The sequence below is a fragment of the Triticum urartu genome, chromosome 7A (genome assembly GCF_056163025.1).
Source record: "Triticum urartu cultivar PI428250 chromosome 7A, HENAU_Tu73, whole genome shotgun sequence".
NCBI lineage: Eukaryota > Viridiplantae > Streptophyta > Magnoliopsida > Poales > Poaceae > Triticum > Triticum urartu.
The window spans coordinates 460,994,758-461,010,901 of NC_141879.1; the positions used below are offsets into that span (position 1 = coordinate 460,994,758).

The following is a 16,144-nucleotide window of genomic DNA, read 5'->3' on the forward strand; positions in this document are numbered from 1 at the left end:
CCTCATCCTCATCGCGGTTGTCGCCAAGGCCGAGCACCTCCTTGCCGTCGTTCACCTCGGGGCAGCACTCGACGCGGCGACCATCTTCCCCAAACACCCTCACATAGAGGGTCGCGTCACCGTCATACTTGAAGTGGAGGGTGCACCGCCTGCCCAGGCCGTGCGCGCGAGCGAACGTCTGCCAACCGTGGGCAAGAGCTATATTGCCCGCGGCGGAGACCTCGGCCGCGACCCAGGAAGCCCTGCTGCAGCAGCCGTCTGCCTGTAGCCAAAGCCCGCCTGGACCTAAGGCCGGCAGCTCGTCGGTGAAGAAGCGCGAGAGCTGAGGCCAGTTGCCGGCCGGGTTCTCCGACCAGACGACGAACTCCGGCAGCATCTTCGCCGAGTGGAAGCACGGCCGGGGAGGCCGCGCGACCATGGCACGTCTCCCTTCATCAACGGGACCGCCACGGCCGGAGCGACCCCTGCCCCGCGAAGCGGCTCCACCACGGCTGTGTGGGGCCGCGGCGGAGGTTGCGGTGTGCTTGCATGGACGGCCGCGTCCACGCTTGGGCACCGGAGAGCCGGGCCCCTCTCGAGGGGCCTTCCCCTTCTCCACGGTAGTGAACCTCCTCGACGGCGCCATTGGTAGTAGGAGAGGAGCAAGGATGGAGAAGAAGTGGGAGAGGCAGAGGAAAGATGGACGACTGGGGCTCCGCCCCACTCCCATTTATACCAGGAGAAGGCCAACCAGCACCCCCCATGATCACAGGTAATGATGGTTTTCCTTGCATGTCGCAGGGACTTGTCAAGTCGGGCAGTTGCCGAGGCAGTGTGGGGAAGCGGAGACGCCCACGTCCAATCAACCACCACGCGTCGACCAAGGCCCCGGGCTATTGGGGCCCGCGGCGCTCCACACTTGACCTTTGGCTTCGCCTCGAAGCCAAGCCCGATCGCGCCTTGGGCCCGGGGGCTACTGTCGGCATTCTAGGAACGGGGGTCCCTAGAGTTGCCTGCCTACGGCCCACGACGTGGCTTTGCTAGCAGGCCTATACGGCCCATCTTCATCAACAAGGCATTCAAGACATTCGCGAGGGGCCAAGCCTCGCGAGGCGGATGACACAAGACCTCCTCAGGAGCGGCCTCACCAGGCTGGCTCGCGAGGGGTGGAGAGTTCAGGGCCACGCAAACCTCGTGAGGTTCTCGTGACGTGAGCCATGACGATCGAGACCAGGCGGGCGCCAGCGCGCGCGGCGTCCTTGTTTCCTCTTTGGTGCTAAGGGGGCAAGCGCAGGCGTGGAGTACCGAGGCATCAAGCAAAGGTTTCCATATCGGTGCAACAAGACCAAGACCAGCAGGGCGGCAAAAGCGGAGGTCACCATGGAGCCCAAGGCGGCGTCACCACCAGAGCCTTTTGCAGGCGAAGACCACTTTTGTCAGGATAAGCTGTACTAGCTGCCCCCTTTCAAATTGGTCGTTGTTGGCTCCCTTCCTGCTCAATATTTTGGGAGAGGACCAGGGTCTCTATAAATATGACTAGCCACCACCATAGCTAGGGGGCCAGATCAAGAGAGACCAGAACACACACAAGTTCACCAAGCACAAGAACACCTCAACCTCAGGAGGCTGTTCTTCCCTTTGTATTGTTCATCCTCAGCCCTAGAGGCAATCCACCACCACCACACTGGAGTAGGGTATTACACCAAAACGGTGGCCCGAACCAGTATAAATCTTGTGTCCTTTGTGTTGCAAGTTTGTCGAGTTAGTCCGTAAGATCTTAGTTGAGTTAGGACATGGATCGGTAGGGGGGATCTTCGCGTGCACCCCAGAGTTCGAACCTTAAGGGTTTTGCCAGAACCCATGATCCAACAAAATTGATGATGTGGCTTTGAATGGTGCATTTTGAACACACATAAAGTCTGGAGTTCAAATAAGTTCAAAAAAAGAAAGCCATATAAAATAATGAACTTAAAATAATGAACTAATTTCAGGGTCATTTAGTGCAAAAAGAATGAACTAATAGCAAAAATAATGAACTTAAAATAATCAATTAAAATAGTATGTTATGATCAACTAAAACAAAACTATAATATTCTTCAATAACAAAAACAATCAACTAAAAAGTTTTTATAAAACTCTAATAGCAAAAGAAATCAACTAAGAAGATTTTATAAACCTCTAGTATTTTTTAAACTAAAATTATATAAAATTTATGCAACTAAAATTGTCAGAGTATTTTCTTTTCAAAACATTAATGGCAAAAAGAATTTTCATAAAGAAATTTTTTTGTTAAAAATTTTAATAGAAAACTAAAATAACAAAATCTATTCTTGATTAAAACAGATATTTAAAATAACCTAAAAATTATGAAATTTAATATAATGATAAAACACAATAATATTAAATAGCTGGAAAAAGAATCACTCAAAAATCTATTTTTCCAGTAAAGTTATTCACAAACTAGTAATTCACACTAATTTAAAAGAATTCGAATTTAAACTATTCAAATTTGAAAATTAATGACACTAACAGAAAGTCTATAATTTTTGTGACCTAACAGCAAAAAGAATTAAAGAAATAAAGCAAAAAACAAAAGAAAATAAATAATGCAAAAAACAAAACAAAAAACTAGAAAAAAAACTAGAAAAAAATGCCACCAATTGGGCCACCACTGGGTGAATACGACTAGAAACCCCATTGGGCCAGGATTCGGGCCCGCAGCAGGCCCAGCAGGACCACAGGCACAGAGATAAGTTTAGGCCAGAAGGCCTGCAATAGTGAGGAGTTCGAATGGGATGGCACATCAGCGCTTATAAACAGGTGCCAGAGCTCCTCAACTAGCGAGGTGGGACTAAACTTCCCACCGCACCACACTAGTACAAGGCCTTTGATCCCGGTTGGTGGCACCAACCGGGACTAAAGGGGTGCATTGGTATCGGCACCAACCGGGACTAATGCCCCCCTTTAGTCCCGGTTGGTGCCACAAAGCGAGACCAAAGGCCTCTGCTTCCCGCCCTTTGGGCTGCTGAAAAGAGACCTTTGGTCCCGGTTGGTGGCACGAACCGGAACCAAAGGGGGGCATTCGTCCCGGTTGGTGCCACGAACCGGGACCAATGCGTTGTGTATATAAACAGGACTTGTAAATTTTTCAGTTTCATCGACCATTTGCCCCCTGACGACGCCGAACTCATCGACGCCGCCAGGCTGCCCGTGCTCGTCGTCGCTGCCCCGCGGTCGCCGTCGCCTTCGCCGCCCGCTCCTCGTCGTCGTCGCCCCACGCCCTTGCCCTGCCCCAATGCGCCGCCCCGGCCCATGTCCTTGCCCCGACGTGTCGCCCCCGGCCCGTGCGTCTCTGCCCCGACGCGCCGCCCCGGCCGCGCCCGTGCCCCTGCCCCGACGCCGCCCCACGCCCCCAGCCTTCCCCGACCACACGTCGCCGCCACGTTCGGTCCGACCGCCGGCCTTCCTCTCTGTTTTTTTCATATATATGATGTGTTTTCAGATTATATGTATATGTGTGATTATATGTATGTGTGTATATATGATTATATGTCCTGTTTTTTCAGTTTTTTTGTTCATATATATGATGATTTGTTTTTTGTATTTTTATAAAAATGTATATATGTATGTATGTTCTTTGTGTATATATGTTCATATATGCAAAAGTTAGATTTTTAGAAAAGTTTTATCTATGTATGCAAAAGTTAGAAGAAGAAAGGGTTTTATATGTGCAAAAGTTACATTTTTAGAAAAGTTTTATATATGCAAGAGTTACATTTTTAGAAAATAAGAGAAGGAAGAAGGAGAAGAAGAGGGGAGGAGGAATTGGACAAATAAATAAGAAGAGGAAAAAGGAAGAAAAAAAGAGGAGAAGAAGAAAGGAATAGAGGAGAAGAAGAAAAATAGAATTATTTTTCTTCTTCTCCTCTATTCCTTTCTTCTTCTCCTCTTTTTTTTGTTCTTTTTTTTCTATGATATTCTCCTCTATTCCTTTCTTCTTCTCCTCTTTTTTCTTCTTCGATCTTTTTTCCTCTTCTTACATGAGGGTGGGGGGTCGATATACCCCCTCCCCGATAACTTCGACATGAGGGGGGTCACTGAGGGTTCGAGGGGCGAGGGTCGGGAACTATAGGGTAGAGGTTCGAGGGTCAGTGAGGGTTCGAGGGGCGGCGAGGGTTCGAGGGTCACTAAGTGTTCGAGGGGTGAGGGTCGAGAACTAGGGTAGAGGTTCGAGGGTCACTGAGGGTTCGGGGGGCGAGGGTCGGGAACTGGGGTAGAGGTTCGAGCGTCACCGAGGGTTCGAGGGTCGCCGAGGGGTTGAGAGATTGCCTAGTGTCAAAGTATTGAAGAAATCCATGGCTTCATCATTAGCCGGAAGTAACCGGGGCATGATGGTATGAAGTTGTGCAAAGTTGTTTTGGAACGGAGTTCCGGATAGAATAATTCGCCTTTTGTATGAATTTCAGCAAAGGCCTTCCAAATAGCGATATTCGGAAGGCTCTCGTTGAACTTTGTATGAAAAAGCGAATTATCCTATCTGGGACTCCGTTCCAGAACAACTTTGCAGAACTTCGTACCATCATGCGCCTGTTACTTTCGCCTAATGATGAAGACATGGTTTTGTTGAATCCTTTGACACTAGGCAAACGTGACTGAGGGGGTCGAGGGTCGAGGACTAGGGTAGAGGTTCGAGGGTCACCGAGGGTTTGAGGGTCGCCGAGGGGTCGAGAGGTTGCCTAGTGTCAAAGTATTGAAGAAATCCATGGCTTCATCATTAGCCGGAAGTAACCGGGGCATGACGGTACGTAGTTGTGCAGAGTTGTTTTGGAAGGAGTTCCGAATAGAATAATACGCCTTTTTGTACGAATTTCGGCAAAGGCCTTCCAAATAGCGATATTCGGAAGGCTCTTGCAGAACTTTGTACGAAAATGTGAAATATCCTATCTGGGACTCCGTTCCATAACAACTTTGCAGAACTTCGTACCATCATGCGCCTGTTACTTTCGCCTAATGATGAAGACATGGTTTTGTTGAATCCTTTGACACTAGACAAACGTGACATGAGGGGGTCGAGGGTCGGGGGTCGTCTAGGGGTCGAGGGTCCAGATTTATCAAGAATTCCCCCATTATGGATGTGCACAAGTTGATCCAAACCCTAGAAGCGCTACCGAGGCCACCCAAATTTACCAGGTTAAAAGAGCGTGGTCGTCGAGGCCACCCCGAACCCTAGAAGCATTGCCGAGGCCACACCAAACCCTAGAGAAGCCTCGAGGCCACTAACATGATTCCTTTTTGTGATTACTAGCTAGGTCTACGTTTGCCACTAATATATCCATCTATCATGTTTGTATAATAATTGCCATGTTGTAATATTTGCAGAAATTATGGAGCACGGCCGAGACGAGGCTGCAGAAGCGGTGTTGGGCGACATAATCGCAGCCGAAGGTGATGTCATGTCGTATCTCAACGACACTGATGGTCTGGAAGGAGAGGGTGAAGCAAGCTATGGTTATCAAACAATGGAGGAGGAAGGACATGATTATGATGGCTCCAGTGACCGAATGCCGATGCAAGAAGGAGACCGTGATGACGGCTCCGGTGACCGAACAGAGTCTGGCCAGGTATATACATTAATTAAGCCTGTGCTGACTAGCTAATTGATGCATTCATTGTCTTGGTATGTACACATATTAACTCTCATCTTTCTTCTTTTTTCTAGCCCTTCGGATCGAGCACAACTTCGGTAAAGAAACGAGGCCCGAAGAAAAAGTTGCGCCCGGATGAAAGGTTCACGATCATAGCAATCGTGCGCGATGGCCAACCGATTGAACCCATCCGGACCAAGGAGGCATTTGCTGCTCAGTGCAGGGTTCTTGTTAGGGACAAGATCCCAATCAGCATCCAGCAATGGTGTAAGCCTAAGAAGGATGTCAGCGATATGCAGAAAGATGATCTTTGGACTGCGTTGAAGGCAAATTTCACCCTACCGCCAGAGGAGGATCCGGAGAAGCCAGTTAAAGAGCCATTGATCGAGTCTCATGCTCTTAAGAAGATGGCAGATCTATTCAGGAGGTGGAAGAATGAGCTGAAAACAACGTTTGTCGACAAAAAAGAGACACCAGAATTCATCGGCCGGTATGAGAAGATCAGAGATCACTGGGACGCATTTATGGCCCACAAGACATCGGACAAGAGTAAGAAGATGTCAGCGACAAACAAGATAAATGTTGCGAAGAAGGAGCATCACCATCACACAGGGTCAGGTGGCTACCTCAAAGCCCGGCCGTTGTGGGCCATGGCTGAGAATGGCCTGCTTGATAAAGGGGTCGAACCAGAGACATTGCACTGGCCAAACCGTTGCCAGACTTGGTTCTTCGGGGTTGACGGAAGCTTGGACCCTGTAACAGGGAAGTGCATTTGGACGAATGAGCAAATGCGAATACCCGTCACGAATCTTCAGGAGTATATCACTGAAGCGCAGCAAGGGACGTTCGTTCCAGACAGAGAAAATGACGAGCTCACAATGGCCCTCGGGAATCCTGAGCACCCTAGACAGACACGAGGCACTCCAGGCTCCGTTCCATGGAAGGCTGGGTTTCCGGACACAGGCGGTTACAAATGCCAGGAGAGGAGGAAGAAAATGGAGCAAACCAAACTGTAGAAGCTGCACGCAAGGGTGCAAGCGCTAGAGGAACGAGAAGCAGTTCACAGCAAGCAACCTGCCGAAGCTACCCCCGAAGCTACCCCGCCATCTCAGCGGAGAAGCGGCGTGGCTTCCACCAAGCTGCTTCAGCTGGAGCCTGTCTTCACGGCTCCTGCTAGCTACCCCGTGGATGCTATCATGGAGTCTCAACATTGCCACCTTATGACGGAATGGCAGAACTTCAAAGTCAAGGCGGTTGTCGGCTCTGTTCGACCTCCTGAACCCGGCGCAACTTTTCACTGCCGTCCAATTCCAGAAGGATATGCTAGGGTGACAGTGGACGAAATAACGGAGGTATTTGAGGACCTCGAGCTTGACCACCCTACCGGTGAAGGGGAGACTCGGCTGGGTTCTGCTCTGAAGACTCCATGCCTATGGCGGAAGGAGCTCATCAACCTTCCTAACTAGACGCCTCCGCCTCCTCCTCCTCCTCCTCCTCCTCCGGTGAGTCAGGGCACTCCGCCTCCTCCTCCGACGAGTGATCAGGGCACTCTGCCTCCTTCTCCGGCGCGTGGCGGCACTCCGCTTCCTTCTCCGTCTGCGCCGGCGCACCCGAGCAGCTAGCCTCCTCCTTCTCCGCCTCGTCAGCAAGGGCGGGAGAGACCCGCCGCCGCTCCGGCTGCTCCGGCGTGTCGTACTCGTTCTCCTCTACCTCGTAAGCAAGCAAAGAAGACAGCCGCAGCCGATCCGTCTGCTCCGGCATCTAGCAGTACAGCCAGAGGCGGGAGGCAATTAAGATTCGATCCATCTCTAAAGCCTCTAGAAAAGTTACCATACGAGAGGTCTTTGGAGGAAAACAAGAAGATCGTGGAAGACGAAGTGAGGGACTTCTTTGAAGCGGTGAAAGCAAATAAACATCCACCTCCGGAGGAGAAGATAGATCTGGTGAAAGCAAAGCGCACACTCGATGCCCTGAAGAAACCACCACCATCTCCGCCGAAAACCAACTATGAGCGCATTATTGGAAAGTCATTTATCGAAGCGGAGCGGTCGGGAAGTACTATCAGTGATCGAAGGTTAGCAGAACGACGAGCTGGGAAAAAATTACCTAGCTCGGCGAACAAGCGAACCAATCGTGCCCCCCCCCCCGCTCAAGGTGTCTAGCGATATCGTCGCTAATGATCCGAGGATGGTGCCCGGTTATACCAATCTTGGAGATTACCTGTCCGATGATGTAAATTTTGATATAATGGAGGTGGACGAACACACATACTAGTACGGGAAGCCTCTCATCAGAGATAGAACTACTCTGACAACAATGATGCGAAGATTCCATGATTGGTACATGAAAACATGCAGCGAGCCTGGGGGGAAGGATACTTTGATGTTGAGAGTTAAAGAGGAGCACGACCTCGTCGGAATTGAACTGTTGTCTGTTCCATTTGAGGAGTTCTTCCAGTGGTTCAATCAAAAGGCCCTCGATAAATTAACGGTCACTTGCTACTGTCTATAAGTACAACTTCTGTCATTAAGTCTCTATATATATAGCTCAGCTCTTTCATTGCATGTATATATAATTATCCTCACTATATTATGCAGATTGAAGATCGTCGAATGCAGAAAAGCAGAAATCTATGATATTGGCTTCATTAACACAAATCTCATAGATGAATATATGGTTAAATTTGATGCCAAAGAAACCAAAGCCAACTTGCTCAAATCGTTGCTTCAAAATCAAAACAAAGATAAAATACTCTTTTCTTACAACTTCAAGTGAGTGTTATTGTCTTGTGCATATTCGGTTTTCCTTATTACTCGAGGTTATAGTAATGTAATTGATGAGTTATGCATGCATGTGCAGCTTCCACTATATTCTCCTGGAGATTAAACTTGAGCAGGGACTAGTAACCGTTTTAGACTCGAGACGAAAATCTCCCGAGACCTATGCGGACATGACTAAAATGCTCGAGAAGTAAGTTCAATCGATCATTATCGCACCATATCGGCAACTTTTTGATCATTTCCTGATATCAAGTAATTGTTTTCTTTGTCTCGCGGGGTTTGGAAAGTATTCACCCCACAAGCTCCGGGACTGCCGGGGGAGCTGCGATGGACATACCCGAAAGTAAGTAGTACTAGCCAGCTAGTTCCGCGCATCTCGATCCCGTTGATTCTAGCTACTTTCATCAATGCCATTTATAATGCCTCATTACCAGTTTGATTGACCTCTATTTCTCGTAAAGTGCTTGTGGCAGGAATAAGGGAATGATTACTGTGGATACTATGTTTGCGAGTTCATCTACAACGCGACTTGCAAAAAAATACGGGACTACTCTAAAAGACAATTTGATGTGCGTAAGCAATAATATTCACAATTCCATTATATTACCATCATTTGTGTTAAGTTTCATTCATATATATGTATTGATCCCCTTCTTCAAATTAGATGTGGCAGATGCGGGATGAACTCCTACCACAAAAACGCATCAAAGCAATTCAAGAGGAATTGGCGGGATTTTTTCTTGACCACGTCATCAATAAAGCCGGAGAATACCATCTGAAAGCTGGGTTCATATATAATTAGGGGATTATATTGTAAGAGATCTTAATATTGTATATATGTAGCCAGTAGCGCCGGATAGATATACGAAAACTTGTTATTCGACCAATCTCTCGAAGAAGGAGAGGTCGATATCATTTCTCTCTGTATGAATATGTTCATGACGAACTTTTGTACTTAATGGTTTCCTTCATTTGCTTACTAGCTAGCGTGTCGAGGGCCTCTCTATACATATAGTACGTAGCGTCGACCAAGCTAAGAGAGGACACTTCTCTCTATTAATTAATTAGCTACCTAATACAATATATGAAACCCCCAAAATTAACCATACAAAACCCCCCAAACCCCTCCCCTCTTTCAGAAAAAAAAACCAAAAACCCTAGCCCCTGAAATGCTGACTCGTGGATGCCTTTTGATCCCGATTGGTGCCACCAATCGGGACAAAAGGCCCCCCTGCCAGGGCTCGCCGCAGCGGCCACGTGGAGGCCCATCTGTCCCAGTTGGTATAAGAATCGGGACTAAAGGTGTAGGGCTTTAGTACCTACCCTTTAGTCCCGGACTTACGAAGTGAGACAAATGGGTCTTACGAACCGGGACAAATGGCCATTTTTCTACTAGAGTAAACAAGCTTTTTGTTTAGCTTTTTTACTTGTATAATGTTTCATGTCACGAGACATGTGTGGCCTAAATTATTGTACATATAACTTGAGTAAACCATGTGTGATGTGTCTTCTTTCTGATACAGTAGTGTAGCAGGGGCGCCTTGCTTTTTTTTTTGACAGCAGCAGGGGCGCCTTGCTAGTTAGCAAATGATTCATCTTTAAAGCATACTACATGAGATAAAAGCTATTTTAAACAAAAAGGACAATAAGATCTGGAAAAGAACCGAAAGTTAGATCATGGTTCTTTGAAGTCGTCGTTTCTAGCTTCAACTTTTGCGCCTCGAATTTTTTAACGTGACTCGGGTAAATAAACCCGTAGAAAAGTAAACATGCACAAGTTGGACTAATTTGGAAAAGCCGTTTGAGCTGCCTAGCTCAATAGGCGAGACACACTTCTTGCATGGCCAGCTATCGAACCGCTAATTCATCACCGAAAAAGACTAGAATCCATAAGATTGAAACAGGAGAACCGCTAATTAATATTGCTTGAGACTCAGGATGGTTTTGAAGACTCCGACCAGCACCCCGGCGATAGAGAGCACAGCAACGATGTTCTTGAAGTACTTGTACAAGAACTTATGCACGACGATCCGCACAGGCCTGCCACGCTTGTAATCATCAATCTTCTTCAGGATGTCGAAGTAGCGGCCGCCGAGGCGCAAGTGGCAAGCGAGGCCCTTGAACAAGTCTAGCATCTCTTGGTTGCTGAAGAAGCTACGCACGAGGTGCTTACAGCATCTCCAGCCGCGTCCCCAACAGGTTCCCTCAGGTCATTTTTTTGGTGTCGGCATGAAAAAAACGGCTTAGTCGGGTCTCCAGGACGCCGAAAATCGCCGGCTCGGTCCTTTTTTTCGCCCGGCGGTCTCAGACCGAATCCGACGCACTAGGGAGCAGTTGGGGGCTCCGGCACAAGGAAAAAGCGTGGCTGGCCCATGCCGTCAAGAAAAAAGTCAAGGTTTTCTTCCCCGACTCGCCTTTCACCCCCGCGCCCTCGGCCACCACTAGCTATATCCCGGCGCCGCCCGCCGCTCTTCACCGCTAGATAGCCATTCCCCGCCGGAAAAATAGCAGCGTTTCGCCGCGGCAGCCCCTCCAACAAGTATTTGATTTTTCTGTGATGAAATATGTGGTAAGAAAAAATTGTGTTGATAATTGAACGCCAAGACACGGCGAACCACGCCGAATATGGGCTTAATCTCGCCTATATGGGCCCTTTATTCGCCGAAATGGGGCTGCAAAGTGGGCCAATTTTGACGCCTGGGCGCAAAACCACCCCAGCGCCGATTGTGTCGCCGGCTCGCCCTCAGAGGATGATCTTTATGCGTCCTGGGGAGGCCAACGGATGGAAATGCTCTTAGCTCGCAGCTCGTGCAGGTCCTCCTCCTTGTCCATGAGCATCGCCAGGAGGGAGATGCAGGAGCTGATGGTGTGGCCATCGGACGGCCAGCCGCTGGACGTGCACGCTTCGAGTGCCGCCATGTTGACAAGCCAACAAGCAGTGTAGTCGTTGAGGAACAATCGTGTCAGGGAGAGCTCACCGACGAGGTATCCTTTCCGGATGCTCATGTCGAACCATCTCTTATTACTGGCCGTTAGCTGGACTCCGATTTCCGCGAGCTCGATTGCACTGCTTGCTAGCGCTAAGTGTCTGACGAACTCATGGTCAGGATATGCGGGAGGCATGTTGTCTATGAGATAGTACCGGAGGAACCCGAGGAGATGTGGCGGCCTGTACCTCTTGAGTTCATCCTCGGGAAGCCTTGTTAGAGTGGAGCCAGCGTCAAAGATGGACGACATGGAGGCAACGAACTGACACACAGGAACATGGGTAAAGGTCATGAGAGCCTCCAGCACCAACCACGGGAGCTGGTTCTCCAGCATAAAGATGTCCCTCAGCATGCAAGGCCCCGTGGACAGGACCGCCCGATTCGCGAACAAGGCAAATTCTGCATCGATAGAACCATCATTATACTGCACCAGGCTGTGCATATACTGCAGCAAGAAGCAACCATCCAAGAACATCATCGCCGCAAACTCCACGTCGCCGAAACGCATGACAGCGTCGTGGACGTAGCAACCATGGGCTTCTGCGGCGATGGTGAGGATCTTGCCGTAGAGAGTGAATTGCAAAAAACTATCACATTACAGTTTAGATTTACAGAAAAGATTCTTCTATGAAATATGACTCTTCTATGAATTGGCGGGCAAAATACACCGATCGATCGCTTAGACCATTTTAATCATGATTATGACATATGGGTCCCGTATTTGATGACGTGGCGTAATATTTTGTGGTAGACGATGTTAGGCTGGTCTTTTTTTGAAAAAACCCTCCCTCCCAAAGATAAATCCAGATCGCAGGGAGCGCTCGTCCGTCGAAGCTGCGATGCGCGCGGCCTGATTGCTCTGTCTCCGCCGGGGACAGTGGTGGCGCAGCGGCAATGGGCGCCGCCGTCGACGGCTAGGGGGTAGCCGAGGGGCGGCTCTACAGTCGACGGCCACAAGCTACGGATGCGGGGAAGGGGCGATGGACCTGGGGCGTCGGGGACTCGCGCGGCAGCAGCGACGACGAGCCTGGCGGCCTCCCCGACCTCGGCCCTGGCGCAAGCAGCAGCGGTCACGCCTCCCCTTCACCATCCCCCCTCCTCTGTTTCCTGAGCAGGCGGCGTACCTCTCGGCGGCCTCCCTGACCTCAGCCCTAAAGCAAGCAACGACGCGGCCTTGAGCAGCACGGGCACGAGCCTCGGCGGCGGCGCACAACACGAACACAAAGCAGCAGCGTCAGCGCGCAAGCAAGAGCAACGGCACGTCGCGCAGCCCCGAAGCAAGCAGTGTCAGCGCGGAAGCAGCTGCAACGGTGCGGCGGCGCCTAGCTCGGGAGCAAACAGCGGCCGCGCGCAAGCAACGGCGGCGGCCCGGCGGCGCGCAACACGTGCGCAACCAAGCAACTCCCCTCATCGGTGAGCTCCCCTGCTGCCGGGGCACCAGCGTGGGCGGCAGCGCACGAGCGCAGGATGGCCGGCGGCAAAGGACAGTCGAGTTTGGCATGGCAAGGGCCTGATTGCATTTCTATTTTCTGATGGAAGAGTGCCTCTGCAAAAATACCAGGGATTATTTGTAAATTCACATCACACCATGTCTAACACCGTCTGGGACCAACAGTTACGCCACGTCACCAAAGTTGGGCCCCACTTGTTATAAACAAGGTTAAAACACCCGAACAGACGGATCAATGCTTTCTGCAAAATATTAGACCAAGAATTAGTGTTTTCTATAGTAATTTTATAGAAGAGTCTTTTCTACAGACTTATGCTGTAATGTAGTGGTTTTCTGTAATTAACCGTAGACTTCCTCAACCGAGTGGTCTGACTTCAAGTAGAAGTAGTGAGCCGCCGCGTGCTTCACCTCCTCCGCTTCTTGCAGATGGGGTAGGCCATGGTGGTACGGCCCGAGGGCCACGAAGCTCGGGGCGATGTAGCGTGTTTGCTAACCAAGCGCAGGCCTGGAAGGAATTTGTGGATCTTGGTCCTAACGAGGGAAAAGTCTGCTTCAAGTCTCTCAGTGGTCTTCCTCACCAGCTCTTGGATAGGTAAAGGTTTTGATTGTGGCCGCGTCCATTGCCTGGCCTTGGGATCACGTGATGCATCCCGTTAAACATATAAGAGCATCTTCAGCCGTGTCCCCACAGGCCCTTTCAGGCGTTTTTGTTATCTCAGCGTCGAAAAAACGGCCAAGTCATTCAGAAGCTTGTTTTCGTCGGCTCGGATCGAAACTGATGCCGGCGGATCCAGGCAGAACCCGGCGCCCTGAGGGGCGTCTGGAACGTCGGCACAAGTAAAAAGGACACGTTGATCCGCCCTGTCGGCGAGTCCAGCGCCTATTCCTGCCGGTTTTTTTCTGTTTTCCCTTATTTCCCTCTCATTTTCTCCTTTCCTCCCGTCAATCTCCCTCTCGCTCCATGCTTTTCAACACTTTTGACAAATATATAACAATAGTATTATATATAACAAAGGTACAATGGATCCAAAAAAACTTGCACATCAGAAGCCTAATTAAGTCATATACAAATACAACTGTTGCATATGGATAGGAAAATTGCATATCAGAAAACTACAGGAACAGTCAACCCGTATCTAGTTGATATGCATGTAGATATCACCGTCGATCTACTGTCATGCAAAGTTCCAAGTACCAGGATATGATTTCACACCAGAAAGCTAAAGAAGATGGTCCAATTGATAGCACGAACAGATCGAACAAGACACATTCCTTCCTTTTTGTGACCAGCCAACCTAATTCATCTATTTGCCTAGTTACCTAACTAGAGAGATCAAGAACACATCAGAAAAATACAAAGGACAGACCACCAATTATACTCCACTAGTTATCCACTGATAAAAGAACAGATCAAGAACACATATTTTTTTTACTTCAAGATCAAGAACAGATCAAGAATAGATCATTAATAGACATCAACCTTAACAAATCATTAATAGATCAAGAACACATTTTTTTACTTCAAGATCAAGAACAGATGGAAATATATGCTATACATCAGCCTATAATAGATCATTAGTAGATCAAGAACAGATCAAGGATGCATATTTTTTTACTTCAAGATCAAGAACAGATCAAGGACGCATATTTTTGTACTTCAAGATCAAGAACAGATGTATTAGTAACCCTAACCTTGAGATCTGCAGTAGGAGAGTGACGGAGGAGGAAGAGATCGATCCGGGGATGGGCGGATGGGCCTTGCTGCTCCTCGTACGCGGCTTCAATGGTCCACCCTCACCGGCATCGGAGGCGGCTGGCGTGGTTGTTCCCGGCGACTGGTGTGGTGAGGTCAACCCGGCGGCTGGACCAGGAGGAGAGGACCGAAGGGGGTCGAGGGGAGGTGGTGGCTCGGCGGCGCTGGACTGGAAGGGAGGCGGCGGGGCGGCGGCGCAGCGGCGCGGGACTCGAAGGGAGGCGGCGGTGCAGACAGATCGAGGAGAGGAGCAAGTCGCGAGGAAGAGCGGAGTCAGGGACGGTAAGGAAGCCTTTACCGGTGGGGGTGGGGGGTATCGTTCGATAACTGACCTGAAACTAATTATAGAAGAACGTGATTACGGAGGTGTCTCACCAAACGCCCATAAGGATATCCGTTTACACTGTAAACATGTGATGGGCAGAATTTGACGAAACAAACACCTCCTCAAAGGAATTAGCTAGCTACGCCCGCAGGCACTAACGAACTAACGACTCCACTGCAACAAAACACATGCCCGAGTAACTAGCTGCTAACTCACGCCTCCGAGGTGGGTCGACTCTGCTGACCCATGGGGTCAGTCGGTGCCGGCTCCACTGACCCAACTATGGTTCGAGTCCGATCCACACGGCCCATTGGCCTCGATTTTTGGGCCGGGTCAGCGACCCGGCGGGCCGACCCAGCCCATTCCCATCCTGACCTCCGGGTCCGGGAGGCTCCCTCGACTTCTTGTCTTCTTGGGCGTTGGATGGTGGTCAAAATGGTCTTTTGTGTGATCTGATGCGTTGGATATTTGCGGTTGATTTTGATTTCCCAGTGATTTTCAGAGGGCCAATGACCTGTGGGCTCAGCCTCGCACGTGATTGACTGGGTCAACAGTTTCGGGGTGCGTGGCCGCCCCCTCCTGACGCGCCGCGTGCGCACGTCGCCCGCATCGCGCGATTCTCGGCTGGTAGGCTTTGACTGGTGGGCCCAGATGGTTGGGAGGAGATGGAGTGACGCATGCACACACAAGCCAAGATTTTCCGCACTATGACTGGTGGACCGAGTCGGTTGCTGCTCCCACCGGTCTGTGCCAAGTTCGTGTGAGGGATCGTGGAGCTGTGTTTCGCCTGTGGTTGGCCAGAGCAGAGAGAGGGGTGGACGCACGGCTCACCATAACAGGTGGGCTGCGTTTGCTTGCGGTCCCACACGTCGGCGGGTAGGCTTGTTTTTCGGTCATGTGATGAGTTGTTGTCCTGGGACAGATCCGTGCGACTGTGTCTCGTCTGCGTCTCATCTGTGGTGTGAATAGGGGAGAGAGGTCGGTGGGTTGGATTGTGGTGCCGTTGAGCTTCTTGGGTTGGGGAGAGCCGGGTCATGCGTCGTGCTCTGGTTGACTCATGCGCCATGCCGGTCGTGCGCAGAACGTGTTCCCTCCCATCCCGAGCTCCTCTCCTTCTCCTTTCTCCTCGTCAACCACCCCTCCGCCTTCTCGCTGCTTTGTCTCCGGCCTCCGGCCTCCCAGCCGCCCCACCTCCACAACGATGCTTCTCGAGGAGCAACGCGAG

The 16,144-nt window shown here is 50.1% G+C and overlaps 1 pseudogene; it reads right to left on the reverse strand.

Moving 5' to 3' along the window:
• Nucleotides 1-10,320: 10,320 nt before the first annotated feature.
• Nucleotides 10,321-14,111, reverse strand: LOC147959943 (UPF0481 protein At3g47200-like; annotated as a pseudogene).
• Nucleotides 14,112-16,144: the final 2,033 nt, after the last annotated feature.